The following is a 19749-nucleotide window of genomic DNA, read 5'->3' as shown; positions in this document are numbered from 1 at the left end:
TGTATGGCATGGCTCAAGTTAAACCATGTGTAAAACATGAACAAAAACAAACATCATAGGACTTCCTTTTAATATTTAATTTGACATTCTGCTGATGGCTGCTGGAAATCAGTTATTCTTGACAGCTTTAAAACAGTAGTTACCAATGGCAGAACCTGCTGTGCAGACTACTGCTTAAGAGCTGTGTTGAAGAACTGATCTTAACCCTAACTGCTGTTTTACCCGGTTGTGAAACAACTTTAGAGCTGATTAATACATTTCCTGGTTTCAGATTGGTGCATTGACACGCATACCTGCAGATACCCAGTCCATCATTATAGGCAGAAGCGGAGGCATTCCTGACTCTAATATCATGTACACGACTTTCAATGTTGTGACCATAAGCTCTCGACTCAAAGGAAGCATAATGCACCCTATACAGAACAAGGAATCTTTGAAAATCACAGCAAAAGCACCAAGAGACTTTGCTGTGCCCTCTCTGTATGTACAATATGACTGGCTCAGAAATGTGTTTTGTTTAATGTGCAGAGTCAAAGGCAACTGTAATTTTGTCTTGAACATCAAACAAATGAAAAAAGCAAGTTCAGTTTTCCTTATTTTAGCATTTCCTGAAGCAACTTTTGTTGAAGTGAAACTGGACCTGCTATATTTATCCTTGGGTCTCTGCCCTAACAACTATGTATCCTCCAGTAAATGTCCAACCAACCACGCACATTACAAAATATTTCCGCCAACACATCCTTTGAAAAGCACAGCGGGCATCCCTTGGCTGACATGACTCACTCCATATAATCCTACACTGATGATTCATGCTCTAAATCAGCGTACACTTCGAGGCGAGGGGTTAAGAGTATGGGTGGCATAAGCGGTCAGGACACCCCACTGCGTTCAGTTTACAGACAGGATTAAGAATCAGTGGTGGATGGATGGGAGGCTGGTGTGTAGGACTCCGAGGATATCTCTCTCCTCAGTGGAGCCATGCTTGTCAGCGGATGCCCTTCAGTGGTTGAGGCTCTTGGTTGATCTTAGAGGATGAAGACAACTGTCCTTTACACAGCTGGCTTGTTACCACTTCAAGTGTGCAAGATGACAGATATGGATTAATACACTGCACAAAGATTTCTCCAGAATATTGTTATTTTTTCCTTTTAACATACGATGCAACACTTTGAAATCGACTGGTTTGATCTCATTGATGTTGGTCTCACTGTTGCATCAATAAAAGCTCTTATCCTTAGAGGCTGTAAAACAATCGACAGTCAGGCTAAACTTAGGCATAGTGCTACTTTTAGCTCACTGCCAACATCAGCATGGCAACATTTAAACTATGACAAAGCTAATAGGCTCATTTTTAGCAGGTATAATTATATTATAACAATGTTCACCATTTCAGAATGATATCATGCGAATATTTGCTAATAAGTTTTAAATACAAGATGCAGTGGAGGCTTATGAGAATGTCTATGGCTATGGCTGTCTGTGGGAGTTAGTATTGCAGGTATTTGGTTATAAACAAAAGGTACTGCACAAATTAACACAATCCCTGACATTGACGAGATATTCTGGCAATCCCTGTTTTCACTGTTATAAGATAGGGGGCGCTTACACATTTTGTGAATTAGAACAGCACTGAAGTGTCCAAAAACTTATGAAGAAGAAGATCTGCTGGAAACAGGAAGATGTTGTTTACAGAGGAGACATAACAGCTTCTAAACCACACGAAAATGCCAGCGCCAACGGAAAAGTTTACGGTTGCGCAAGCCGTGAAGATATTGATGGACTCAGACTCCAACATTTCCTGTTTTGATTAACATTCAAAATCCGATTTGGACGAAGAAGCAAGAGTTTGGTGGGACGAAATGGGATCTCTATGATGGTGGCGGTGACATACGGACAAGACGACCACATGACAACATATTCTGCTATAGCTGAAACATAATATTATTTCCAATATTATTATCTTACTATATAATGGCAAAAACTCTGTCTGTGTGTGTGCCTGTTTCACGTTTTTCTCCTCACTGACTTGGTCAATCCATGTGAAATTTGGCACAGTGGTAGAGGGTCATGGGAGGATGCCAATGAAGCAATATTACATCAGTTGGCCAAAGGGGGGCACTATAGCAACCGACTGAAATCACAAACTATGAATGGGCATCTCATGCCCCGTATGTCGTAGAGACGTGAAACTTTGCACAGAGATGCCTCTCCTCATGAGGAACAAATTTGCATCAAGAACCCATAACTTCCGGTTATATAGATTTTCCGCCATTTTGAATTTTTTGAAAAACACTTAAAATCGATCTCTTCCTAGGAAGTTTGACCGATCTGCATGAAACTGGGTGAACATAATCTAGGGACCAATATCTAAAGTTCCCTCTTGGCAAAAGTTGGAAAACTTACTAAAACTGAGCTTCTATAAGGCAATGAATATTGCGGAGGGCGTGGCTCATCACATAAAGGTGTATAACATCTCAAGGGTTTCACCCATCACCACACAACTTTGTAGGCATATGACCACACATAATCTGAGGGGACCCCTCCATTATTGACCCCATCAAACAAAATGGGGGCGCTAGAGAGCTAATTTCTTATCTAGGCCTAACTGCCATATTGATTTTTACTAAACTTGGTAGATATGTAGAACAGGACGCCTCAAGGTGACTGGAGAAATTTAACTCTAATTAGCAACTGGGTGGCGCTATAACAACAGAAAAATGCTTAAAAATGGCTAAATGCGACCGATCGCTGTGGCTCCCCCTGTGGCCGAATACTTTGGGTTTTTTTTCTAATTTTTGGTATGACTAAGTCATGGTATGGTATGCTGTACATAATCACGGTCATTCTGTCAGTCAGTCATTCTGTCTGTCCCACGTTTTTCTACTCACTGACGTGGTCAATCTGTGTGAAACTGCACATAGGCATTGAGGATTGGCATAGGTAGAAGGTGACAAAGCTACCAATGGGTGTGGACTAGTTATTAGTATTTTCATTTCCACAATTCAAACTGATGTAAGGAAATGACTAAAAAAAATGTAAATGTGAAATAGATTTTGTACTTGAAAATGAGTCTTTGACAAAAGTGCATTTTTCTCAGCTTTTTGTCTGTTTTTTTTTTTTTGAAAATGCATAAATTAAAGTGTTGATAAAAAGGAAATTAATAAAATAGAATTAAATTTTTTTGTGTTTAAATACAGAAGGTCTCTTCTTTAGTGTGATGAATATACTGTTTACATATTCATAGAACAAATTATTCTGTGAGTCTTGAAAGATTATGATCAAAAATGCTGGCGGTGGCTGGCAACTTGAAATAATAATCTGACAAGGAAAGTGTTAACAGAGACGTGCACACAGACCCCTTCAACATTAAAAAACACATTTCACGTATGTTGAGTTTTGCCTTTTTCATGCTCTACAATGTCTCATCTATTATAAACTGAATTGTCAATAAAGCCACAACTTCAAACAATTAAGCAATTAAGACAGGTTTAATTAACGAGGCTCATTAATGTTTTCTTGTTTCACTGATTATGAGTTTTGCCAAAATGTTAATCAGTAAAATGAAGTTTTGTTCATTGCTTTCAACTGTTTGTAGAATTATTTTTCTTGTACTTTATTAAATATTTGTAGTCAGCACACAGCAGCAGGAAAAATGTGTTTGTTATTACAGCTTTTTATTTTTTCAGTTTGGCTGCTTAGATTCAAAGTCTCACAGCATTTGCTGTAGTGGTATTTTTGTGCACATGCATTTTGTCAACAATATAAACAAAGTATTTGGGGAGATGCATATTAATTATTTGGAGTTTTACTGTGTTGTGGGACTTAATGCTTCACAGAGATTAACTTTCTTTACCCCTCAGATACACCACAGCTTCTCTCCCTGGCTTTTTAAAGGGCCCATTCCCCCAACGCACGACTAAAATGACTATATTCTGAATACCCTCCAGTGGTATCAATCCAGTACAATAGTCTTTAAACACATATTTGTATATGAATGCAGATACATTTTTTAAAGCGCCAACATAAGGCTAAATTGTCATCAGACATTGCAGATGCCCTTTGCTTGATGCGTTCCACCTCTCAACGCAACCTCATTCCTATCCATCACATTTTGTCACTTGGTCAGAAGCCCCATGTTTCTATGACAATTCTGGAGGCAGCCTTTTGTGTTGTGTCTTGATGCAGAAGGGGTCGGCAGTTAGGTTTTGGCAACAAAACTACTTGGTCATGGTTGGGAAAAGATTGGGCATGTTACTAAAAAGAACACCTGACTTTGTGTGGCACGAATGCGGCAAAAAAGGCAGTGGTGTCACTACAAGACACAAACATTGCTACTGATGTTGTTGTTTGTTGGTCTCAAACACCCGTCTCCTGGGTCAAAGTCCTGTGCCTGTTGAAAACTATGTCGATATGTCGAATCGTGGACTGATATATTTTAACTTCTTATCTTGCAGTTAAGAATTATCTGATGTGCACAGTCCAGGTAACATATTGAGTTCCATAACGATCCTGTTTTAATGTGTTATGTTCCTGTATACATGTTAATGCGCTTCAAATATGTTGGTTGTACTTTACCTAAAAAAGACAAATATAAAGCTTTAATTTGAAGGAGTACATTGATTGTAAGGAACAACACAATAACTGGGAAATAGGCTGACTCAACTTTAAAAGGCTCACACAGAGGCCTCCAATTATTAGGGGCCAGGCAGCTCTGCTGGCAGTCCCTCTTGGATTTGCCAGTATCCTTCTTCTCCTCTTTCTCCTTCTCCTTCCGAGGAAATTTAACTTCCCATGCATGAAAATAAACCAAACTTGGCACATAAGTCAAGTCTCATGCTAAACTTCCTCAATCAGAATTGGGGGCCAATAGTCCTGATGGTGGTGCAACTGTTTAACATTCAAAGCTTTAAATATTCCTAACAAATCAACAAATGTATGGCCTACGGCTTTGCAACTTTAATCTAATTGTAGGCCCAACTGTGAAGACACTTTTGTGAAATCCAACCTAGTGCAAATTGCAAAGTCTATCACTCTATTTTTATCAAAAACTGCAAAACTAATTAAAACTATCCCCATATCTCACCACATTGTTGGCTCAATTCACACCAAACTTGCTACACAGCATCTTCCGTATGTCCTACACAAACCCATCAAACTGATTTTCCACTAATTCAAAATTGAATCCACGGTGCATCAAGAGGCGTCACCGTAAACAGTACTATCAACAGCTGCTGCAACTACATAAAGCTCCATGTTCATGGAAGACAGACAACATTTTGCTGTCAGGGTAGATGATGTGTGCTCGATTTCAGCACTGTATATCAAAAGCTACATTTTTTAAGTATTTTAAATTCAGCCATCATGCAGCCTTTAGTGGTCAATGGAAAAAGAGCATCTTTAAACATCATTTTTTTCTCACTAATGGATCAATCAATCTTTGTAAAAAAGACATTTCAGATGTTTTCGATGTTGTCTAGATGAAGTATGCAAACTCTCAGAATTTTATCCTGGTAACTGAATTTTTCATACATACATGTACAGCTGTTACGCTGCACCCTGGTGGTTGGCTGTATCATAGTGTGAAGTCAGCTCTACGTTCTACACTGCTGCAGTAGTTCAATTTGATAACAATCCACCACTAGTGCGTAACGTTTGTGAGCTCAAGTCCCTGGTGGTCCAGTTTAAACATGCTTTTGCCTCTTAAGATGTTGTGTGTGGGTCAGAAACACATGATTTTAAAGGTATTGTCGGGATTAATGATATTTATGTTGCAGAAAGTTCTACTGATGGATCCTCATGGATTTATTTGTTTTCCTCCTCTTCTTCCTTTCCTCATCCTCCCCTTTCTCTGCTTCTCTTTTTGTGCTTCTTCCTCCCTTTCTTTACACTTCTCCATAGGTATGTTTAGCTTAGCTTTAGGCTTTACACACAGTTTATTTATCCATAGGGGTTTCCCAGCACAGACGGCTCAACTAGATCACAATTAGCCATTGTTCTTCTGCCCAGCCCAGACCCATATAATAAGGGCCCGAGCACCATGCAGTGCGAGGACCTTCTTAACCTGAAGGAATTCTTCTTCTTCTTCTTCTTCTTCTTCCTCTTCTTCTTCTTCTTCTTCCTTGAAATAAACTGCTCCTTTGAGGGGCTTAACATGCTCCAAAACCCATGAAAGTTCGCACACTTATCAGAAGTGCTGGGAAATTTAATATTTTATAGGTCTCCCACTTTGATTTAAAAAAAATGGCTCAGCAGCACCCCCTACAAACTTTCAATGAAACAGCCCTCGCAGTACGTTTAACCTACATGTACATAAATTGTTAGACATGTGTAACAGCTTAAAACATAGAACAAGTCTATTGGAGCCCGTTCATTGCTGTCCTTTTTTTTATTATTTTCATGAGAGGAGCCAGTGATTGTATTAGGGTGGCAGTGCCCCCCTGAAGATTACAAATGGAAACCAGAGCGCAATATCAACATCTTGTCCCACTGCCAGCAAATTCTGCATACAGATTGTTTTTAGAGATGATCACAGAATTGACTAAATGTGAGTGAAAATATTTCAAGGGTTGATGAAGCAGTTAGCCTCTAACCTTGTTATGAAAGTACTGTCTTTGTCACCAGGTGGAACAGCAGATGATTGTGTCCTATAGATAGCTGCAGAGAGCAGCCTCCGATGGCTGTTTATATCAAGATGATGTTCAAAGGTCACGACAACCAGCACTTTATGAGAAATCCACTCCCCCTCCATTATGACTTTTTTCCTGCTTTGTTATATCTATTGAAGTAAAAAAATATATGTTCAGTACTACTGCACGCAGTCATATAATTTGCATAAGTATACAGAGTGTCCTGATATATTAAATCTGCCCTCCTATTGAAAGCAAACTTTTCATCATAAAAAATAAAACTATAGAACTGCATATACACTACTTTTGCAATGTATCCCAAAATGCAATGCTTCCTTTTTGTTCCTGACATGAAGAACATGTAAATTACAGTTAAGTGTCACAATATCTGTCAGTGGTGTTAATGAATTTACCGCTCACTAAAACACTCTATAGAGTCTTTATTGTCTAAGGAATACTGAATGAATGCATGAAGGAGAGATTTCAGACCCAGTACAGGTTTATTCTGTTTATTTGCCAGATTTTGTCTTTTTTTTTTTTTTGTCACAGCTTTCAGCCATATCCGAATCTTGTTTCCTCCCTGACTGACTGTTACCTGAGAAGCTTGCTTCACCCGGCATGCCTGCCAGTTGTCTGTTAGCTTGACTTTGAAGCTCAATTAAGTTAACTGCTTTTCAGCCTAACCTGCCATGTTTGGTGTCTGCATTTGAGTCCTGTTTGCCAGTTGCCAAAACTGACAAAGCCAGGATGAGTTTATTTCCAAACACCACGCATCCAAAATGGGGGAAAATATCTGAGAGTCGCCATTCAGCACCTCAAACACACAGGGAGTCCAATTATTTTGTCAAATTTAAGATAAATTACTCAAGTGTCTTTTCATAAGTGCCAAACTTATAACGGAAGTGTTTCAACTACAGATGTTCGGAATATTTCTTCTACTCTACCTACTGATATGAAGAGGGTGGACAAAATATGAGAAACAATTACACAACAAGTACAGCCTCCAGAACAACCACAGTGTTGAAGTACCAACAGTTACTTGCAGAGCTGTTGCATTGAACTGCCTTTGTTTTAGCTTGGTATACTTAATAAAATGACAACTGAGCGTAAAACCCGAAGTATAAAGACATTGTTGTTCTTTTTATAGGGAGTTATGTTACAAACCATTTCTTGGGCGAGTAAGTTATTTCCTTTATTAATAATAATAATAGTAATACATTTTATTTATATAGCGCTTTTACAGCTCTCAAAGATGCTTTACATTTAAAACCAAAGAAAAGAATATATTTAAGTGCAAAGACATAAACAGAAGACAAGGACAATATACAACAACAAGGTGCAAAACAAAGAAAACGAAGAAAAGGAGGGCACATGAGAAACAGAGAACGAAAAGCTAATGTTAAAGGTTAAAGCGGATTTGAAAAGGTGGGTTTTGAGGAGTGATTTGAAGGTGGATGGATTTGGACAGTCACGGATGTGTATAGGGAGAGTGTTCCAGAGGGAGGGGGCGGCTATGGAGAAGGCTCTGTCGCCCCAGGTTCGGTGCTTGGTCCTGTGTGGAGGCGAGAGGAGGTTTTTGTCAGATGATCGAAGGTTGCGGGAGGGAGCGTGGTGGTGGAGCATGTCCATGAGGTAGGAGGGGGCCTGGCTGTGCAGGGCTTTGTGGGTGAGGAGGAGGATCTTGAAATTGATTCTGTACGGGACAGGGAGCCAGTGTAGGATTTGCAGGACAGGGGTTATATGTTCACGGGAGCGGGTGAGGAGGCGGGCAACAGAGTTCTGGATGTGCTGAAGTTTGTTGAGGACTTTGGATGATGAGCCGTAAAGGATGCTGTTGCAGTAGTCGAGCCTTGAGATGATGAAAGCATGGATGAGGGTTTCAGTGGCAGAGAAGGAGAGTAATGGACGGAGATGGGCAATATTTCTGAGGTGAAAGAAGGTAGTTTGGGCCGGGGTGATGGATTTTGTGGAGATGCAGATTTGGATGTCATCAGCGTAGCAGTGGAAATGGAGACCATGATGACGAATGATAGAACCAAAGGGGAGTAAGTAGATGATGAAGAGAAGAGGACCAAGCACCGAGCCCTGAGGGACACCTTGAAGCAGGGGAACGGTGGAGGAGGTGCAGTTGTTGACGTTGATGATGAACTGATGTCTGTCGGTGAGGTATGATCTGAGCCAGGAGAGAGCAGAGCCAGTGATGTTGAGGGAAGTTTGTAGGCGGGATAGCAGAGTGGTGTGGTTGATGGTGTCAAAGGCAGCAGTGAAGTCAAGGAGGATGAGTACGCTGAGGTGGCCGCAGTCGGTAGAGAGGAGGAGGTCATTAGTGATTCTGAGGAGAGCAGTTTCGGTACTGTGTTGAGGGCTGAATCCAGATTGAAATGGTTCATATAGTTCATGAGAGCGGAGGTGCCTCTACTTGTTGCCTGGCCGACTGCACCTGGCCCAGCAATAGTCTAATGGAAATATAATTAGAATAAAACCACAACTTGACAATTTTGCACTTCAATATTTGTACGGATTATAAGTAGAGATATAGTGTTTTGTGGATTTTACTTTGGGGAATACAGAAGCCAGGCTAGCTGTTTTCCTGTTTAAATAGCCGGCAATTGGCTTCAGCTCCAGACTTGCACACAGACATGAGAGTGGCATCAATCTTTTTATCTAAATCTTGGCCAGAAAATGAATTTCAATCTGTTATTGACCTATTTATTTATTTGTTAAAAGGTCCAGTGTCTAGGATTGAGGGGGTATATTGACAAAAATGGAATATAATTGTCCGTGCTTTTGTTTATATTCTGTTGTCTTGTTGACTTTATTTTGGGGTTTTCTCCTTGTGTTCTTCCTTGTTTCATGTTCGTTCATGTTAAATCTGTTTCCTGTTTTAGTTTGTAGATTCTCTCCACACGTGTCATGTCTGGTTTTTATCCCTGTCTTTGTGTTTACCAGTTTGTTTTCTGTCACACCTGTCTCGTAAGTCCTACCCTGTTCCCAGAGTCTCTCCTTCACACCTGTTCTGTATTAGTCTTGTTTGCTCCACCCTAGTGTTCCCCTCGTTGTTTTAAGCCAATCCCCGTTTCCTACCTTTTGCCCATGTCCAGCTACTCCAGCTGTATCTCGTTCTTGTGATACGTTTTCTGTGTGTATGTACCTGTGAGTTTCCCTTTGTTCTTTGTCACTTCATCTGTGTTCATCCCCGTGTACCAAGTGTCATTCCCTGCTATGTTTCCTGCCTGGTGTCTGTGTTCTGTTTGGATTTCCTCCCTGAGTTCATCATGTAATCCCAATTGATTTTCAGTTTGGTTCTGGTTCTTCAGACTTTCAGTTACAAGGCTGTACTGGATTTTTTTTTATCAGCTTTATTAAAGCTTGCTTTTTGTTAAACCTACAACCTGCCTGCTGCTCTGAATTTGGGTCCTTCCTGAATGAATGTATGACATAATATTTATCACTATGTTTTTATTAGTGTATAAGCGCCTACAAATAAGACTGGTGTTTTTGTTATAATAGAATGAACCATTTTATATCTACATACAGAGTGGGTCCTCTTCCCAGAGTTCACCATGTTGTTTCTACATTAGTGCAAAACGCACATAACAAACACTGGCTTTAGATAAGGCCATCAACATTATCGTGTCAGCCACTGGCCGTTCTTCTACAAATGGGAGAAGTTTCAGTTGGTTGCAATTTGCAATCTCACCACTAGATGCAGCTAAATCCCACACACTGAACCTTTGAATAAGGCTGGTGGAAGAAAAAGAAAGGTGTTTTGTTTTTATTTTGTATACGCATGATAATGATTTGTGTTCATACTGCAATGTCTTGTAAGAGAACAAGTTAATTTTTTATGACATGGCAGCAACATGCACTGCAGAATGGAAAAGGTGACCGATGTATTTACTCCTTTCAATTGCTTCTCTGCTTTTATTGCTGTTGCTTAAGTATGTTTGGTTGAGAGACAGTTGTTCAAAGTGGAAAGTAACCAAATACTACTTAACTCTGAATCCTGTGAATTCTGTACAGGAATAGACATTATCAAGGGGATGATACTTGTTTTGCTCACATCTGAAGTACTATCACTAGATCACTAGATTTTGTGATCATTATTATGGTAAACAAAACAAACAGTGATTGCCTATCTGTGTGTGAAGTCAATATTTACTGATAGTCCTAAGCTTGGATATTGGATTGATGGTTAGCTCTTGTTTCAAGGCAATGTCTGCATGCATAATGCCACCCAGAGACCCACACAGGTGGCAGTGAATGATGGCAGTTTTTTTTCCCCTCTCTATTTTCCTTTCTTCCCAGAAGTTACAGTAAATACCCACAATGCAGAAATGTTGCACCTGCAGTTTCTTTGTGCGAGGCAAACAGATGCTTCTGCAAGGTTATGGAAAAGGCTTGGTGTTCACAGCCAATCATACACAACCATGAATTATTAAACGGTACCTCCAGCAAAGCCTGGACTTTTTGTCCATCCACACAGAAGACAGTCCCAGCTCTTACTGCAATCCAGGCGTTTGCTCTTGTCATTGTTTAGCATTCGCAGCGCGGTCCCCGGGGTAATGCAGGCGCAAAATCGTGGCTTTGTGCATGACAGCATTTCTCCCCTCTCAACACCATTGTGACCCCAAGAAGTGTTCAGCACCCGAATTTCCCAATGGATCACCCAGCCAGTGTAGCATATGCATGCCTGCGTCAAGGAAAATGGTCAGATTGATGTGTGTGTGCATGTGATTGCTTCAACGTTGCTCTAAATTGCCTGTGCTCAAGCAATCTGTTGTGTACCCTCTGCAGACAATAAAGGGAGGCCTACTTCTGTGAATTTCCAGCAAATTTACTTCGATATGACATTTGGAACTGTAGGTCATGACCATAATATGCACACATCCACGCGTAAACCACACTGAACCTGGGATGCTACGATACTGTTTCTCCTAATCAACGCTCATGTCTTTGCAGGTACTTTAGCAGGGGATTTGAAGTAATTTACAATTAACTAATCAAATAAGTTAAAATCAATGTTATATTCCTAAATAAATTCTGTAGAACAAAAGACTCAAATATTTATGTAAGTTTAATTTATTACAAAATACAGAACAATTCAAATAAAATTGATATTTTAAACATTTTAAATGTAGTCATTAGTTAAAGGAGCAGTGAGAAAGATTGAGGTGGATTTAGTGGCATCAGTGAGGAGGAGCTGAAACTTCTCCTCGTTAGAATTCCTTCACTGTTGATTGTTCAGGAGGTTTTTAAGGGGAGCCGAATTATCCACACAAGTCTCTTAAGCCCAGTTCAGACCAAACGTTTGCTACGAGATGAGTTGAAACAGGCAACTATTTGCAATGCGCCATTCTTCAATGTTATAAAAATCTGATGGCTCACACCAATGCAACTAGATGAGATGGTGTATCATCTCTGTGCAACAACTCTTTGTACCTCCGTTCTGACTTGCAGCTTTTCAGGCTTATTTTGTGGCTGAATATAATTTGTAGTTTCTTAAAATATAAATAAGGAATGTAATAGTAAGACACTGGCAACAGTTGTATTTCTAGTAGTGATGAATGTGTGTGTGCACTGGGGTGACACCAGCACACCATACAGAGAGAAGTCCATAAGGACAGAGCTCCTGCTGCAGCAAGTGAACACACAGTCATTTTGACTTGACCAGCGGACTTCACGACAAGCTGATTGGCTGTGAAAACAGGTGACGTACTTTACGTTCTAATCACCATCAGCCGGCTTGAGTGAAGCTTTGACAGACTGTTCACATCGCTGCAACTTTTTCCTGCAACCTTCTATAACAGAAGGTTTTTTTCTCGATGTTCTCATTGAGGATGGGTTGCTGACTAGGGTGGCCTTTGCGAAACCTAGATGACCCCATCTAGAGTTAGTCTTTAGTTTGTCTGCTCTAAAATATCGTAGAAACATGGCGGTGCAACACGGCAATCTCTGCAGACAAGGACCTGCTCCCTATGTAGATATAAATGGCTCATTCTAAGGTAAAGAAAAACCCAATGACTCGGGCGATTAGAGACTAATAAAAAAAATACTTATCACATTGTATTTCATTTCTGCCAAGACATCCCCCTAAATCCTGCACACTGGAAAACCAATGGAAGCATTTTTTTCTCTTTAGTTTCTTTTTGAGACTGGATACAATTAATTAAAGTATAGGCACAAAAAATGAAGCATCAGCAGAATATTTTTGAAATATAAAATATTTCTTTCAAGCTCTTATGTACAATAAAAATAAAAGGACAATATTTTCCATTACCTAATGCACTTGCAGTGGTTATATTCCTTTGTGCTTACACAGCAACTCCTCCAGGAAATATAATTATCCAGCACATATCTTTGGCCTTATTACCTTTGTAAACTGTTTTTGTGCTATGAGCAATGGTATTGTTTCTTAGGTAAAATAGAAAAAAGAGATTTAAATAAGAGCCAGGAACAGTCCTTCCTATCCCATAATGAGCATGAGATCCACAGACAATAGGAACTGTGTGTGTGTAATCCAGCAAAAGAGCAAAAATCCCACCAAGCAACTGAGTGGTTAATTACATGCTCAAGTTGGCAGTTGGTGTTAGCAGTGTGCTATACAGTCAAACTGGCCAGCTAGCTGTTGCACTGTCTGTAATTACAAGTCAAACTTATTAGGGAGAACTTGATTTATTTACTTTGCATCACCGCTAAAGGGGTAGAGCAACATCAACATGCCAGTTCTCACCTCATAAATACATACAAAACTAATGTCTGCTTGTTCAATCAGTCCTTGTAGGAAAAAAAAATCTAACCACTCAATGCACATTATGAAAAAGCAATTAAAAGGTGACAAGAGTTGTAATAATAAAATTATACTGTGGGTCATTCAGGTGTCAGCTAAATTTAGCAGCACGAAATTAGGCAGACAGTAATAAGCCGCCAAGACTGATGGTAATGAACTTGCAGTGAACACTAATGGAGCAGCAGTTTTTGAGCCACAAATGAGCCGATGTCTAAAACATATTAACGTCATTCTCCATGTGAATGACGAGCATCTGCAGAGAGGAGCAAAGATTGATCACCTCAAACAAGGTCCAATGGAGCAACTCAAAACCTAGACTTTTTGTAAAAATAATAAATAACAATAAATTCTGCTGCTGTGTAATGTTTTGCCAATATTTGGATTATTTATTTAATTAACATCAAAACTAAACACACTCTCAGACAACAGTACACAGCTGCTTCTATTATTTGCAGTGTAAACATGATGACAACCCTTCCACTGAGGCGACTGGCAGCAGCCGAATGACTTGACAATGGTTGACTGTCTTCAACTTGCTTCCACAGCCCGCCTTGTGCATAGCAACCAAAGAAACCATGCCACAAAAGCAAATGTATTGGTTTACTGTAGGGAAAATTATATGGAAATGAATAAGTTTTTTTTTGTTTGTTTTTATCATTTTAATTTTCATTTCCTGTTGTAAGCCTAAAGTGATTCTTACATTCTTCAACTGTAAAAATCTGTAGTCTTTACACCAATTTAAAAAGATGTTTTAACATTTCGTCAACCAAACTGTGGGTCGTACGTCTGTGGCCTGGCGCCTTTTCCTCTAAAAACATCACTACCAATGGCCACAGTAGTCTTAAGTTTTTCTAGCTGAGCTATCTGTGAATGCCAAATTCAAAAAGGGGAAAGTCTCGGGGGAAAATAGAGAATTTATTAGTGCTAGGACAAATTTGTTTGGTACCAAATACTCAGAAATAGTCCACAGAAGTATAGCCACGTTGTGCTTAAACATATTAATGAATGCTCATCCAGATCTTTTAGTAAAATTGTTAGGCTGAATTAGACTTAAAAGACTGTGTTACCTTTATTATGAGGCTCAAATATGTTTTGCAGCTCCAGACAGAATTTTCTTTTCCTTTTTGAACAAAAATGGCTCTTGTGATGGTAAAGGTTGCCGACCCCTGCGCCAACCACCTTCATGTCACAAGAATACATTAAACAGGCCTACAAAAGCCTTTTCTCTTAGTCCTGTGCTCCACTGATTCAGTGAGCTGTAGCTACATTCCAAAGTGCTATTTATCTTGACGTGGTGAAATGTTATTGTTTGATGGTGTGATGTAAATATATTGCCTTGTTAAGAAACAGCCAACTAGTTGCACTAACATGCATAGTGCCAACTGCCCACTTTCCAGTCTCTCCTGGTTAGCTAGTCTTGGCCACTTTGCACTGTGCACCACCCAGGTCAGGTGGAAGATACCATTCTTGGAACCCATTGGCTGTATTCGGCGTCTGACTTCCGGCAGACAGCGATACAGCCTCTGGGGGCAGACCCCCAATTTTTTGGCATTCCAGTTTGATTTGGGCGGAGGAGGTGAATTTCCTTTTCCGACTTCCGTTTATATGTAAGTAAATATGCTGAACCATTGCGATGCATTCAGAGTTTGCAGTGACGCCAATTATGTTCTGCCTCGTTAGTTCACCGCACGGACCGTTTAACCTGTTAACAACTGCAGCCGGCTCAAACGTGATTGGTCAGTATCACGTCAACTACAAACAGCCTACAACCGGAAACCAGGGCTCTTCCGCTCTTCTTCTGGAGGCAAGATCTCCGGGGTTTGCCTACAGACTCTACATTCACTGAATGAGCTGAGCCACTGGCGAGCCCCCACCAGACTCAGACGGTACTCAGTGCAATAAACAGAAGAGTAGCACATCCCCATGGGTTAACCAATCAATGGTTAACTGCTGACATCCATAGTTTAATGGTAAATGAGTATCAGTAAATTATCCACCTCTTCAACAGCAGCAAACAAACATTAGTTCAACTATCTTCTCTGGGCCAATAATGATGTTAGTTACTAAACTTGTAGTGTGGATCATGTCATGTTGCCAGCTATTTTCTCTATTTTAAGCTTTCGAGCTGTCATGCAGTCACCTATAGCATATGGTACAGCTTGTACCGCTAGAATCTGAAGTAGCAGGTAGCCATGACAGCAGAGTCAAATACAGAAGAGTAGCTTTGCTGTGTGGAACACAGTAGTAGCAGCTTACTGTCAGAAAACACTTCCAAGACTTAGATTAAGCACTTCCACCAGTGGCTAATGTGCAATAAGAAGCTGTTCTGTCCTCTTGCTTATGGGTCAAAATACATTTTCATTCTGGTTACAACAGCTTTTTGAAACAGTAAGCATGGAAGTGACAGAATCTCAAGTCCTATCACCCCTATTAGTTTTACTAAATGTTTTAAGTCCTGCTCATCTTCACTGGCTGTTCATATAGTGGACAGCTCACAAATGTTCCTGTTGAATCCCATCTTCATCAGCCCAGTTCATTTAGGCATGCACTGGTTTACAGTAGCCTGGTGTGAAAACAACCCATGTTTGAGACATCTGGCCTGGCTAATTCCTGTGTCAGTGGCTGTGTCCCCCCCACCCCCCTCAGCTCGCTCTCATTAGCTTGACCTCTTACCCTGCAGTTTTAATAATCCACAATATTACTACCCCATGTGACCCATGCATATTTATAAAGCCCTCATTATGCCATCACTCAAAGTAATCATGATCCTGGGGCCCATTATAGCAGATTTTTGGCACTATCCACCGCGGGACTGTTTTTCAATAGACACAGCACAAACGAGTGTGCTTGGCAGACTTTTACACCTTGGGGCATCACGGGGATCACAGGTGGCATTGAAGAGTGACAGAGTATAAACCTTGCATATATTGCTTTACATAAACAAGCAACACATTATATTGAAATCATCTGGCCAAAAGAGCAAAGGGGATAAAATCATGTAGCCTGCCGGAATGACTCAAAACAGAAAGGAGAGGCTTGGCTATAAACATGAACAATTTCATCTCTCCCTGCCTTCAAGGACTTTATCTGTGAGTCTTTCGCATACTTTCCAGCTCAATAACTACACTAACAATCCCCTCTCCCTGCGCTGCTTTTATGTTTTTTTTATTTGCTTTTAGCTGTGTATTGATTGCTCCTGTTCCTACTGTTGTCTGTAAGTCAGAGATACAATGTCTATTGTTGTTCTATTGTTGATCTATCCTGGTGCTCATATTGTTTGTATTTGTATCAGTGTGCGTTGTCCGGTTATGCCCCTCGTTTGAATCTGTTCTGCTGTGCTGCTTGAAGCTGTTCTACTGTTGGCCTGCTGTTACTGCCTCTGCCTCCTCTGCCGTGTGGTTGTACCTTGTTTTCTTTGTTTGTTCTTAAGCACTGGCTTTCAAAGTTGAGTGCTACTTCATCTTTTACTTTGGGGACACCCACCACCCCTGTTTCATAACATGCTGACTTGAACAAACCTGTGTTTGATTACTGTACAATTCTTGAATCCAGGGGTCGTATTCACAAAGCTTCCTGATACAAAGAGTTGCTCCTAGTGAAAATCCTAAGAAAAATCTTATAATTATAACATTTTCCAATAATTTCTCCTTAGAGTCAAGACTAGATCCTGGTAAAGATAAAAGTTATTCACAAAGTAACACAGCCCTTAAAAGAGCTCCTAAGGGGAATAACTGTTAGGAGCAGGGAGGAGGACTTTTAAGAGGCTTAATGTTTCTTAAGGAGAGGAGAAAATGGCAGAAAGACAAAGATGTAGGAGAAATATTCTTCAAACACTGAATGACAGTGAGTAAATGAAATGCTGCAGATAAGATCGTGCAGGAAAAATGTGTGTGGTCGATCTCATGAGGGATACGCACACATTTCCGACCCAACACAATAACGCTATAACCCCAGAAACAAAATGATCGCAACACTAAGATATATTGAAAACTGGAAAAACACAACAGTGCAGCAGTGATGACCTGAGTCTGTCTCAACCTTCCATCAGCAGAGTGATCACACTAACAATGACAACACTTTCAATGACTTATATTGTGATGCAGTTCATTTCGATTTGACGTCCACACCTTGAAGGCTTACAAAAAGACATGTCTGTGGCAACCAATCACATCTGTTAAAAGAATGCACAGGACCTCGCAGCAGGTCAACCACACCTCCTCACTGGTAAAAGTTTCTGTCCCTTCCTTGCTCAGAGCTGCTCTGAGAACTTTCCTAAATCACTCCTAAGCTAAAACTCATCACTAAGAAATGTTGGGGTAAGCTAGGAGCTCTCTGAGAGTATTCTCAAAATGTTTGTGAATACAGCCCCAGATGTTCACCCTTGCTTGCAAACCCTGACCACCACAACTGCCTCTACAGAATTTGTAATTTCTCCAATGGATGAAGCCACATTCAAATCAGCTGATCAATCCAGATGTGACAGATGTCTGATGTGACTTGTCAAATTACTTTAAGTGATAAAACCTGTTTTTATCTGTTTATACTGAACAAAATATTTTCCCAACAAATATTTCAGTAAGATTTAGAAATAACAGGAACAGCTTTTTCCTTTTTGTTTGGTTCAGGGCAGGGTTTTAGGGCAGTGTTAAAGTTGTAGATTTTGTTAAATTTTGAAAATGATAACAGGCCCCAGTGATATTTAAAGATAACCAAACCACCCCACTGAAACCATAGTCAACATCACAGTGATTATATTCATGTAATATTAGGTAATCAATCCAGTTTTTCTTATTATTACATGCTTTATTTATTTTATTTCTAAAGCTAATGTCACACTCCTTGCTACAGTAGGCACTGTACAAATACAAAGTATGTAAGCATGTTTGTGGTCATTCAGTTGTAATACCACTTAATCCATCCCTTTTATGCATATTCTTTTGTAGTATTTATCTTAGTTTCAATTTGCCATTTTCTTTCATTTGCATTATTACTTGCATTAATTGCACTGACCAGGACTAGCATTCCGAATGTCATTGTACTTGCACTATGACAATAGGGGCTTTCTATTTCTATTTCTAATGTTAATGAGAGTCATTTCACTGTCTTTTTACCTTTGCTGTTGAAAATCCATTGCTTTCTGATCTCATCCCTCTCAATTTGAACACATTTTTTCTGTCATGTTAAACTAGATGAGAGAGTGTTTGACAGAATGACAGACCGACCATTCAGGAGACAGGGTCCCTCAAAGTCAACCCATTCTGGAAGGACGACCCTTCCTAATTCCTATGCACTTTTAAAAGTTATGATTTAAGGACAAAAAAATCACCTCATTTGCATATTTATTTATTTTCAACCAAAAGTACTGTCATTTTGGATAATCTTGTTTGTTAGCTTTCCAATTATAAATTTCAATTATCTTCTTATTTTTGAAGGTATCTGTTTCTTTATGAAGGGTTGTCATCCAATATGGGTCAACTATGAGAGCCCCTGTCCACTGAATGGTTGGTCATTCTTGTTAATCAAACCAAGTTCTCACACTTTCTTATGTAGGTTAACAAAGAGGAAAAAGATGTGTTCAAATCAGATGGGGCGAGGTCAGAAAGTGATTGATTTCTGACAAAATGTCCCTCATGCAGCAAGCTCTCAAAGAAATATGTGACATGACGATGACCTCTGAGCACTGCATTATGTGGTGGTAATGTGTTGAAATTACTTGACAGCAGCACAGCTGGGTTTAGGCATCAAAAATATTTGGTTAGCTATGGTGCGTCTCTGCAAACCAGTCAAATTGCAATTAAAGTTGACATCCATGTTTATCCAGACTCATACATAGTCATGACAGAAGACAAAGCTCAAGTAAGGATGTTGCAGCAAGATGTTATAAATTCTGAAATGTGGATGCTTCCCACCCATCTTCAACCCTGCAGGTAATAAGACCTATGCAGTTGCCAAAGTTTCAAGGTGGGCAACCAAGAATGGCATCATCAATTCAGTATCCGATCACATCTTTTCCTTCCGTTCCTGAGTTATGTGTTTAGTGTTTTTGCAGAACATGATGTCACAGTGAAGTTGACCTTTGTCCTTTTGGATATAAAATGTCATCACTTCATTATTTTATTCTATTTGACATTAGTGGGGATTTTTTTTATAGTAAGTGACTGAATTCTTGAGTTACAGCCAAAAACATGTCTTGTGAAGTCACAATGACCTTGACCTTTTAGCATCTAAATCTAATCAGATTATCATTGGACGTTTGTGCTGAATTTGAAGATATTCCGTCAACGTGATCTTAAGATATCACATTAACAAGAATGAGATAGATGCAAGGTCACA

This window comes from Epinephelus fuscoguttatus, linkage group LG4 (genome assembly GCF_011397635.1).
Source record: "Epinephelus fuscoguttatus linkage group LG4, E.fuscoguttatus.final_Chr_v1".
Classification (NCBI taxonomy): Eukaryota; Metazoa; Chordata; class Actinopteri; order Perciformes; family Serranidae; genus Epinephelus; species Epinephelus fuscoguttatus.
The sequence above is the reverse complement of the archived record's forward strand: the minus strand, read 5'-3'. Positions refer to the sequence as shown.